This window comes from Chlorocebus sabaeus, chromosome 20 (assembly GCF_047675955.1).
Source record: "Chlorocebus sabaeus isolate Y175 chromosome 20, mChlSab1.0.hap1, whole genome shotgun sequence".
NCBI classification, from domain to species: domain Eukaryota; kingdom Metazoa; phylum Chordata; class Mammalia; order Primates; family Cercopithecidae; genus Chlorocebus; species Chlorocebus sabaeus.
The window spans coordinates 120172614-120180955 of record NC_132923.1 but is presented as its reverse complement, the minus strand read 5'-3'; the positions used below and the strand labels follow the sequence as shown (position 1 = coordinate 120180955).

Sequence of the window (8342 nt, the reverse complement as noted above, 5' to 3'; positions counted from 1 at the left end):
TACTGCCTGGACAATGTGTCTCCCTGTCAATCTCCAGGGAATGGGGCCTGGATCAAGTATTTAGTATTCAGCAGTTACTACACTGTCACCTAATCCCTCATTTTCAATATTCTACCATGCCTTCCAGTGGCCTAACTGGCCACCATGCCACAGAACCTTTACTTTATGATCTCCAAGGAGAACTCTCCACTCGATGTTTTGTGATTTGAGCAATGGAATAGAATCTGATACTGGTGGGCTGGGGGAGATCCCCAGAAACTGGGGGGGATCTCGACCCCAGCTGTGGTGTCCAGGCTCTTGACACCACCTTAAGAATGAAGTCAAGGATGAGTCAGCAAATAGTGAAAGAAGAGATTTTATTGCAAAGCAAAAAGTACACACTCAAGAAAGGGGAGTTTGGGCATACCGGAGAGAGAACAATGGGTTCTGGGGTTTCATCTTGATGGGTTTCTTTAAGCAAGGAGTGGAATATTCACGAAAATTCCCGGGTAAAGGTGGAGATTTCTCGGAACTGTGGCGCCATCCATTTTTACATCAAATAATGGTCTCAGAACTGTCATGGCACTGGTAGGTGTGTGATTTAGTATGTTAATCAGCATATAATGATGGTCTAGGTAAAACTTCTGTCCAATCCAGCACCACATTGGGTCCAGTCAGTCTCAACCAGCTTGGTCCACACCCTGGTTTTCCAGCCTCTTATCAGCCCACAGCCTCAAGTCATCTAAATCTACTGCCTAGAATTTGTTATCCTGTGACTACCTTGTATTATTACTGTTTGAAATCTACTTGTAAATATTCAAATAGTCTTTGACTTGGGCATTCCAACTTTACTACTTCACAGTGTTTGCTGCGTAATATGTAAGAAAAGATGATCCAGACATTTGTTAAACATCTCAAGTAAGATGTAGGCCAGGTATTTGTGTCAAATTTGGATTATTTTGGTTTTGTCTTTGCAGAATATAAAAAACTAATGTAAGGTAAGGACTAAGGTCTGGAGATGGCTGCCCAAGAGATGACAAAGTCCAGCACCACACTTGAGAGTGTCCAATCATCTCTTCTGGGGCAGCATATTTTTCTACAATACTGAATTTGGAAAACAAGCAACAAGATTCATGAAACTGGACAACTGTCTTTATAACATTACCAGTGATAAAACCAGTAAGGAAGGCTGATTTGCAGTCATCCGACCTACCTCTTTACTTTCATAAATACGATTTCTCTCTGATACTAAACGGCTTCCAATTTCAAGCGGAACGCTACATCACAAGGATAAGGATGTGAAGAGAACCGGTTTCTTTTGTAATCCTAAACGTTCCGCACAGGAGTTTTTGCGAATTAAAAGCCATTATTTGAAGAAGGGTGCCCAGGATCCATCTGGCCGCGGAAAGGTTGCTCCGCAACACAGGCTAAGGACCTGCTTCTTTGGGAGAGAACAGATGCCGGGGCGGGAGGGAAAAAGGGAGAGACAGACGTCACTTCCCCTTTCCGGCTCTTGCAGTGGATTGGTCGGCTGAGTGACAGAAAGGCAGACGGGGACTGGGAAAGGCACTGTCGGTGACATCACGGGTAGGGCGACTTCTATGTAGATGAGGCAGCGCAGGGGCTGCTGCTTGGCCACCTGCTGCTTCACCACGAAGGAGTTTCCATGCCGTGGAGCGGGTTGAGGTCCGCTGGTCGGACCTGAGAATCCCAGCTGTGTGTCAGGGCTAGAAGGGCTGGGGAGTGCGCGTGGCAAGTGACCGTGAGTGTAAAGGGTGAGGCGTATGAGGCTGTGGCGGGGCGGAGGTGTGGAAACTCATACTTACCTGGCAGGGGAGATACCATGATCACGAAGGTGGTTTTCCCAGGGCGAGGCTTATCCATTGCACTCCGGATGTGCTGACCCCTGCGATTTCCCCAAATGTGGGAAACTCGACTGCATAATTTGTGGTAGTGGGGGACTGCGTTCGCGCTTTCCCCTGGCTTTTTGTGTTTATAAGAGTAGACTGTTCGGTAAGAGTTACTTTTATCTTCTGTTGGTTTGTGCTTTGTGTCAAGGTTTTCTAAGGGTAATCTTACAGTGGAGGACTTGCAAATAAGAAGTAGCATGCCGCTTGTTCGCCAGAGGTGGAATAAATATCAGCGATTGTAACAAGCTATCTTGAGCGAGGGCTGCACAGCTCTTTCCTTTTAAGAGGGTCTACTTTTTGCAGAGATTGGTCTAAGGTCTCCAGTCTCTTGGCTTCTCATGCTTTGTGAAAATCTTCGTGTTTTCCTAGCCCCCAGTCACCTTTTACACAGCCTCTGCTTCTAATCGCAGCCCTCGGTTTATAGGATATCTGTGCCCTAGCGCCTATTCATCCAGGCCCGCAGGTCAGAACCGCAGTCTCACCTGTCTTGACCGAAATGCGCTGCGATCCTCCCTGAAGTATAGGCGGAATGTTTTATGAGGAGCCGGGTCCAGTTTCCTCCTATCTCCTGTCGTTTACATATCTTGTCTTTCTTCAGACTTTGTTTAAGCAACGGCTTCTTGTTTGATGTCTCGCTTACACATCCTAGATCCATTGCCAGGCAACTTTCTAGATAGCACCCCGACCCATCCTTCCCACCTTCAAGCAGCCCTTTGCTATTTCTGGTGCCAGTGTCCTCCCCCGTTCCTCTTCAGGCCCTCGCTTATCACCTTCATGGACAGAAAATACTTAGCCCTCTCTCGACCTGCGGTGTACACCTGACACGCGTCAGTACCCTGGCAAATTCCTTAATACCCCTTCTCAAATTGCACTGTAAATGCATCTCTTTTTAACTCCCAGAAGTATCTGATTGGTTTTGTCCCTGCACTACATGAATTCCACTACAGAAGAAAACCCCAGGGCTAGCGATGGCGGTTCTGAGCATTGTGCCGGCCTCTCCCAGGGTATGTTTTCTGACCTCACCTACTTCTGATCAACTGAGGTCAGGAGTTCGAGACCAACCTGACCAATATGGTGAAACTCCGTCTCTACTAAAAATACATTTAAAAAAAAAAATTAGTCCATCTGAGACACATTATTGGAGACAGTACACTCCTACATCCAACAGGCACTTGGTGCAGATCTGAACCCATTGAGCTATTGGCTCTTCTTCCCCATGTTCTATTAAGTATCATGTGCAGAAATTGAGCTCTTTGGCTTTTACCCACTAAGTATGGCTGTAGGACAGGACTCTCTCTCACATACACATTATTGCATCATTATTTTTTGCCATCAGTGTGGGTTTTTGGTTTTGAGGTTATGAAGTGCATTTCTCGGGACAATCTCTGTTGGGTCGCGTTGACCCTTGTCCCTGTTGAGCAAGACAGCTAATGTGGTCTGTGAGTCTTTTTTTTTTTTTTTTTTTTGAGGCGGAGTCTCGCTCTGTGGCCCAGGCTGGAGTGCAGTGGCCGGATCTCAGCTCACTGCAAGCTCCGCCTCCCGGATTTACGCCATTCTCCTACCTCAGCCTCCCGAGTAGCTGGGACTACAGGCGCCCGCCACCTCGGCGGGCTAGTTTTTTGTATTTTTTAGTAGAGACGGGGTTTCAGGGGGTTAGCCAGGATGGTCTCGATCTCCTGACCTCGTGATCCGCCCGTCTCGGCCTCCCAAAGTGCTGGGATTACAGGCTTGAGCCACCGCGCCCGGCCTATGAGTCTTTTTTATTGTCTGTTTATTGTCCTGAGAATAATGGTATTTCCTGATCCTTGAGACTGCAGCAATGATAAGTTGTTCAGATCTTGTCTTTCCAATGTTTGATAAAAATATTATGGGTCCAATAGTTGTCAATACCTGCAAGAGTGGCATCTCTATTACAAGAGTGATCTTACTACTCAATGTCCCCCCTCCCACCCAACTTTCTTCCAAAGGAGCTCTTGGCTTGAACAAATTTACTGTATCTAAAAGACATCTTAGTACAGGAAGAAAACTAAATCTGTAGCATGTAAGGAGCAGTTTTCTTTGATTGGTATATTCAGGTTTCTAACCAGCTGAAAAATTCAAATACATGTCCTTTAAGGATTAATTTTAAACCACACTACAGAAAGGAGAGAAAAGATTTACATGATCACATACAAGCAATGGAATCAGCACTTTTCACAACTATACAAATCAAATTGAATAATCTCCAGAACATTAAGGAAGTTCAGTCCATAATGAAAATGAATGAAAAGAAATTATTCACCCACTGTTACATGCCCTAGAAAGAGAATGTCCTGCCTGACTCAAAAGAGTATCACAATATTACTCAGATTTTCAGCAATGAAGGCCCTCCAAGGATCTAATGATGTTCATGTTTTCAGTTTATTTCCTTCACTGATAAACATGGTTAATAGATACCATTGCCTCTCTTTTCACCTGAAGTGATGTTATTTAGCACAATTGGTTTCTTGAGAATGCCCCCTAGTTTGGTGGAAGTAATGTTCCTGCTTTATAAATATAGAATATTTTCTCATGAAACAAATTGCCATACTCTTTCGGTGAAGTGAATAGACAGATTAGGTCTCTAAAATGTTAAAGGAGTCACTGCCCCAATTATCTTAGGAACAATAATAATCACTTATATAAAATTAAAATAAGAAAATTAAGCCAGGTATGGTGGCTTATATCTGCAATCCCAGCACTTTAGGAGGCTGAGGAGGGAGGATCAGTTGAGGTTAGGAGTTGGAGACCAGCCTGGGCAACAGAGTGAAACCCCTGTCTCTACAAATTTTTAAGTATTAGCTAAATTTTTAAAGTTGGCAGGGCATGATGATGCTTGACTCTAATCTCAGCTACTAGAGAGACTGAGGCAGGCTGCAGGGAACTATGCTTGTGCCACTGCCCTCCAGCCTGGGTGACAGAGTGAGACTCCCGTCTCAAGCCGGGCATGGTGGCTCACCCCTGTAATCCCAGCACTTTGAGAGGCTGAGGTGGGAGGATCATGAGGTCGGGAGTTCGAGACCAGCCTGGCCTATATGGTGAAACCCTGTCTCTACTAAAAATACAAAATTAGCTGGGCGTGGTCGCACATGCCTGTAATCTCAGGTACTTGGGAGGCTGAGGCAGGAGAATTGCTTGAACCCGGGAGTCGGAGGTTGCAGTGAGCCAAGTCGTGCCACTGCACTCCAGCCTGGTGACAGAGTGAGACTCCGTCTCAAAAAAAAAAAAAAAAAAAAGAAAGAAAGAAAGAAAAAAAGGAGAAAAAAGAAAAAGAAAGACAATTAAGAATTTGCTGAAAATAGTTTTAGTACAATGCTAGGCTGCATGTCTTGCACCTGTACTCCCAGCAACTCAACAGGCTGAGACGGAAGGATTGCTTTAGGTCAGCAGTTGAAGACCAACCTGGGCAACAGGGCAAGACCTCATCTCTAAAAAAGTACAAGGCAAGCTGAGCCAGGAGTGTTGCCTGAGCCCAGAAGTTCCAAGTTCGTCGGCTATAATTGCCCTTGCTGCACTCTGGCCCAGATAACACAGCAAGACCCTGTGTCTTATTTTTTATTTTTATTTTTTACTACTTATGCTTATTTATTTATTTGTTAATTTTTGACACAGTCTTGCTCTGTAGCCCAGGCTGGAGTGCAGTGGTGTGATCTCAGCTCACTGCAAGCTCTGCTTGAAATGAGAGGTTGCACTGGGGAAACACATTTTCTTGTTGAATTTCTAACATGAAAAAATAATAGATTTAGCTGTAGATTAAATTAATGGTCTTGATAGTTTGGTACAATAAAATAAATGAAATGAAGTTGATAGCAGAGAGCAATCTTTCATGCTTTTGAACAATTTAAATAATGTAAATATTTAATATATAAAGATATGAAAAACTTCATTACGTTATTATTATTTATTTTATTTTATTTTATTTATTTATTTATTTTTTTGAGACAGAGTCTCACTCTGTCGCCTAGGCTGGAGTGCAGTGTTGCAATCTCGGCTCACTGCAAACTCTGCCTCCTGGGTTCAAGCGATTCTCCTGCCTCAATCTCCCGAGTAGCTGGGATTACAGGCACACACCACCACACCCGGCTAAGTTTTGTATTTTTAGTAGACACGGGGTTTCACCATGTTGGTCAGGCTGGTCTCAAACTCCTGACCTTGTGATCTGCACACTACGGCTTCCCAAAGTGCTGGGATTACAGGCGTGAGCCACCACACCTGGCCCATTATGTTATTTTTTAAAAAATCAGTGTGACTCTTTTGACAAATTAGAATGGTTTAATAATCTTGGTTAAACTGGGTGTGGTGGCTCACGCCTGTAATCCCAGCACTTTGGGAGCCTGAAGTCAGGAGTTTGAGACCAGCCTGGACAACATGGTGAAACCCTGTCTCCACTAAAAGTACAAAAATTAGCCGGGCGTGGTGGCGCATGCCTGTAGTCCCAGCTACTCGGGAGGCTGAGGCAGGAGAATTGCTTGAACCCGGGAGACAGCAGTTGCAGTGAGCCAAGATCATGCCACTGCACTCCAGCCTGGGGGGTGACAGAGTAAGACTCTGAGCCTTCTTGTCGTGCCGTGCCGTTTCTTCCATCACCATCACCTGAAGAAAGTCCCCAGGGCTCTGGCCCCTTCCCTGAAACTTCTGTTCTGACAGCCACTTTCAAGGTAAAACCCAAACCCACCGGAAGAGGGGAGCCTACCATTGTGCATACTGCTTCACCAAAACGTGAATTAAGACTATTATAAAGGACTTCCCGGTCGGGCGCGGTGGCTCAAGCCTGTAATCCCAGCACTTTGGGAGGCCGAGACGGGCGGATCACGAGGTCAGGAGATCGAGACCATCCTGGCTAACACGGTGAAACCCCGTCTCTACTAAAAAATACAGAAAACTGGCCGGGCGAGGTGGCGGGCGCCTGTAGTCCCAGCTATTCGGGAGGCTGAGCCAGGAGAATGGCGTAAACCCAGGAGGCGGAGCTTCTTGCAGTGAGCTGAGATCCGGCCACTGCACTCCAGTCTGGGCGAGAGGGAGACTCCGTCTCAAAAAAAAAAAAAAAAAAAAAAAAAAGTCATTATTTGAAGACGGGTACACAGGCTTCCAGCTGGCCGCCAGAAGGGTCCTCCGGACACAGGTTAAGTAGTCGCTTCTTTGGGGGAGACTAGATGCGGGGTCTCGGCGCACCTCCCCAAAGGACAAGGGCGGGAGGGAAAGAAGGGAGAGGCAGACGTCACTTCCCCTGCCGGCTCCGGCAGCGGGTTGGTGGGCTGAGTGGAGGAGGGTGGGGCGGAAAGACAAGGGGACTGGGAAAGGCACTGTCGGTGACATCACCGATAGGGCGTTTCTATGTAGATGAGACAGCGCAGGGGCTGCTGCTTCACCACGAAGGAGTTCCGTGCTGTAGGAGCAGTCCAGGACCGCTGGCTGGACGTTAGAGTCCTAGCTGTGTATTACGGCTCGGAGGGCTCGGAGTGGGTGGGGATTGGCTGGGGTGGTGCTCTGGGCAAGTGACCGTGCATGTAAAGGGTGAGACATATGAAGTTGTGGCGGGGCGGCCATTTTGTTATTTATTTTAAATAGGTAGGGTAAGTGCTGTCGTCACCAATGGTGGTTTGTTTTCTTTAGGCTGTGGAGTCTATTCGCTGCTCTCCGTATTTAACGTGGGATTATCTGACTGTGTAACTTGTGGAAAAGTAAAAGGTGAAGGGAAAGCACGGGTTACACAGCCCGCCCCGAGCAAGAACAAGAGAAGAAAACAAATGCCTTTATTATCTTTTATCTCCCCCTTAACCATTTCTCGTTATTCGTGTTTTGTTAAGTTCCTGATTTCCTTTCAGTGCAGCTGTAAGGTCGCCAGGTATGCTTGCCTTGCAAGACCCGTCACAGTTTGATTAGCTGCCTTTGTTCTGCTTCCGTAAGCCCTCTTGCCTACCCCGCGAGTTTGGCGCCATTAAATTCCCGCCGCGCCGTTCAAACTAGCCAACCCCCTTTCAGAAGTGTGTATAAAAGTCAAGCCCTGTTTTTGTTGGGGCTCGGCCTTTGGATTTTCATCTGCTGGGCGTGAGCGCACTCAATAAAATCCTCGTGTTCCACCCATTGGTCTCTCCGTTCTCCTGATTCCCCCAACAGTCATAGGGGACTGCTTTCGAACTTTCCCCTGCTCTTTCATGGTATGAATAATAGACAGCGGTTTTTTTTTTTTTTTTGCCTACAGTCGCAGGCTGGGTCTCAGTGATTGTATGGTGTGGTCAGCTGTTTTTGTTTTTGTGAGACCTTCTTTTCTTGTTTACTGTCCTGGGACAGATGTCTGTAATCACTTGTTTCCTAAGGAGGCAAATTTCAGTCTCTGTGGGGGAGACCTCTCATGTTAGCTGCAGTGCTGTTGGCAGGCGGAGCTCAGGGATCTAGGCTTCCCTGCTGTGTGGATTGCTCAATGGTCCCCAAGGC

General features: G+C 46.5%; 1 long non-coding RNA gene and 1 other non-coding gene across 2 annotated transcripts; both read left to right on the top strand.

Moving 5' to 3' along the window:
- The first annotated feature begins 1797 nt into the window (after positions 1-1797).
- On the top strand, positions 1798-1961 carry LOC119626416 (U1 spliceosomal RNA). The gene has a single exon (XR_005242586.1). It is a non-coding gene; the product is annotated as a U1 spliceosomal RNA (small nuclear RNA).
- Positions 1962-6890: 4929 nt separating this feature from the next.
- LOC119622975 (uncharacterized) lies at positions 6891-7991 on the top strand. The gene is made up of 2 exons (XR_005239493.2): positions 6891-7029; positions 7521-7991. It is a non-coding gene; the product is annotated as an uncharacterized lncRNA (long non-coding RNA).
- Positions 7992-8342: the final 351 nt, after the last annotated feature.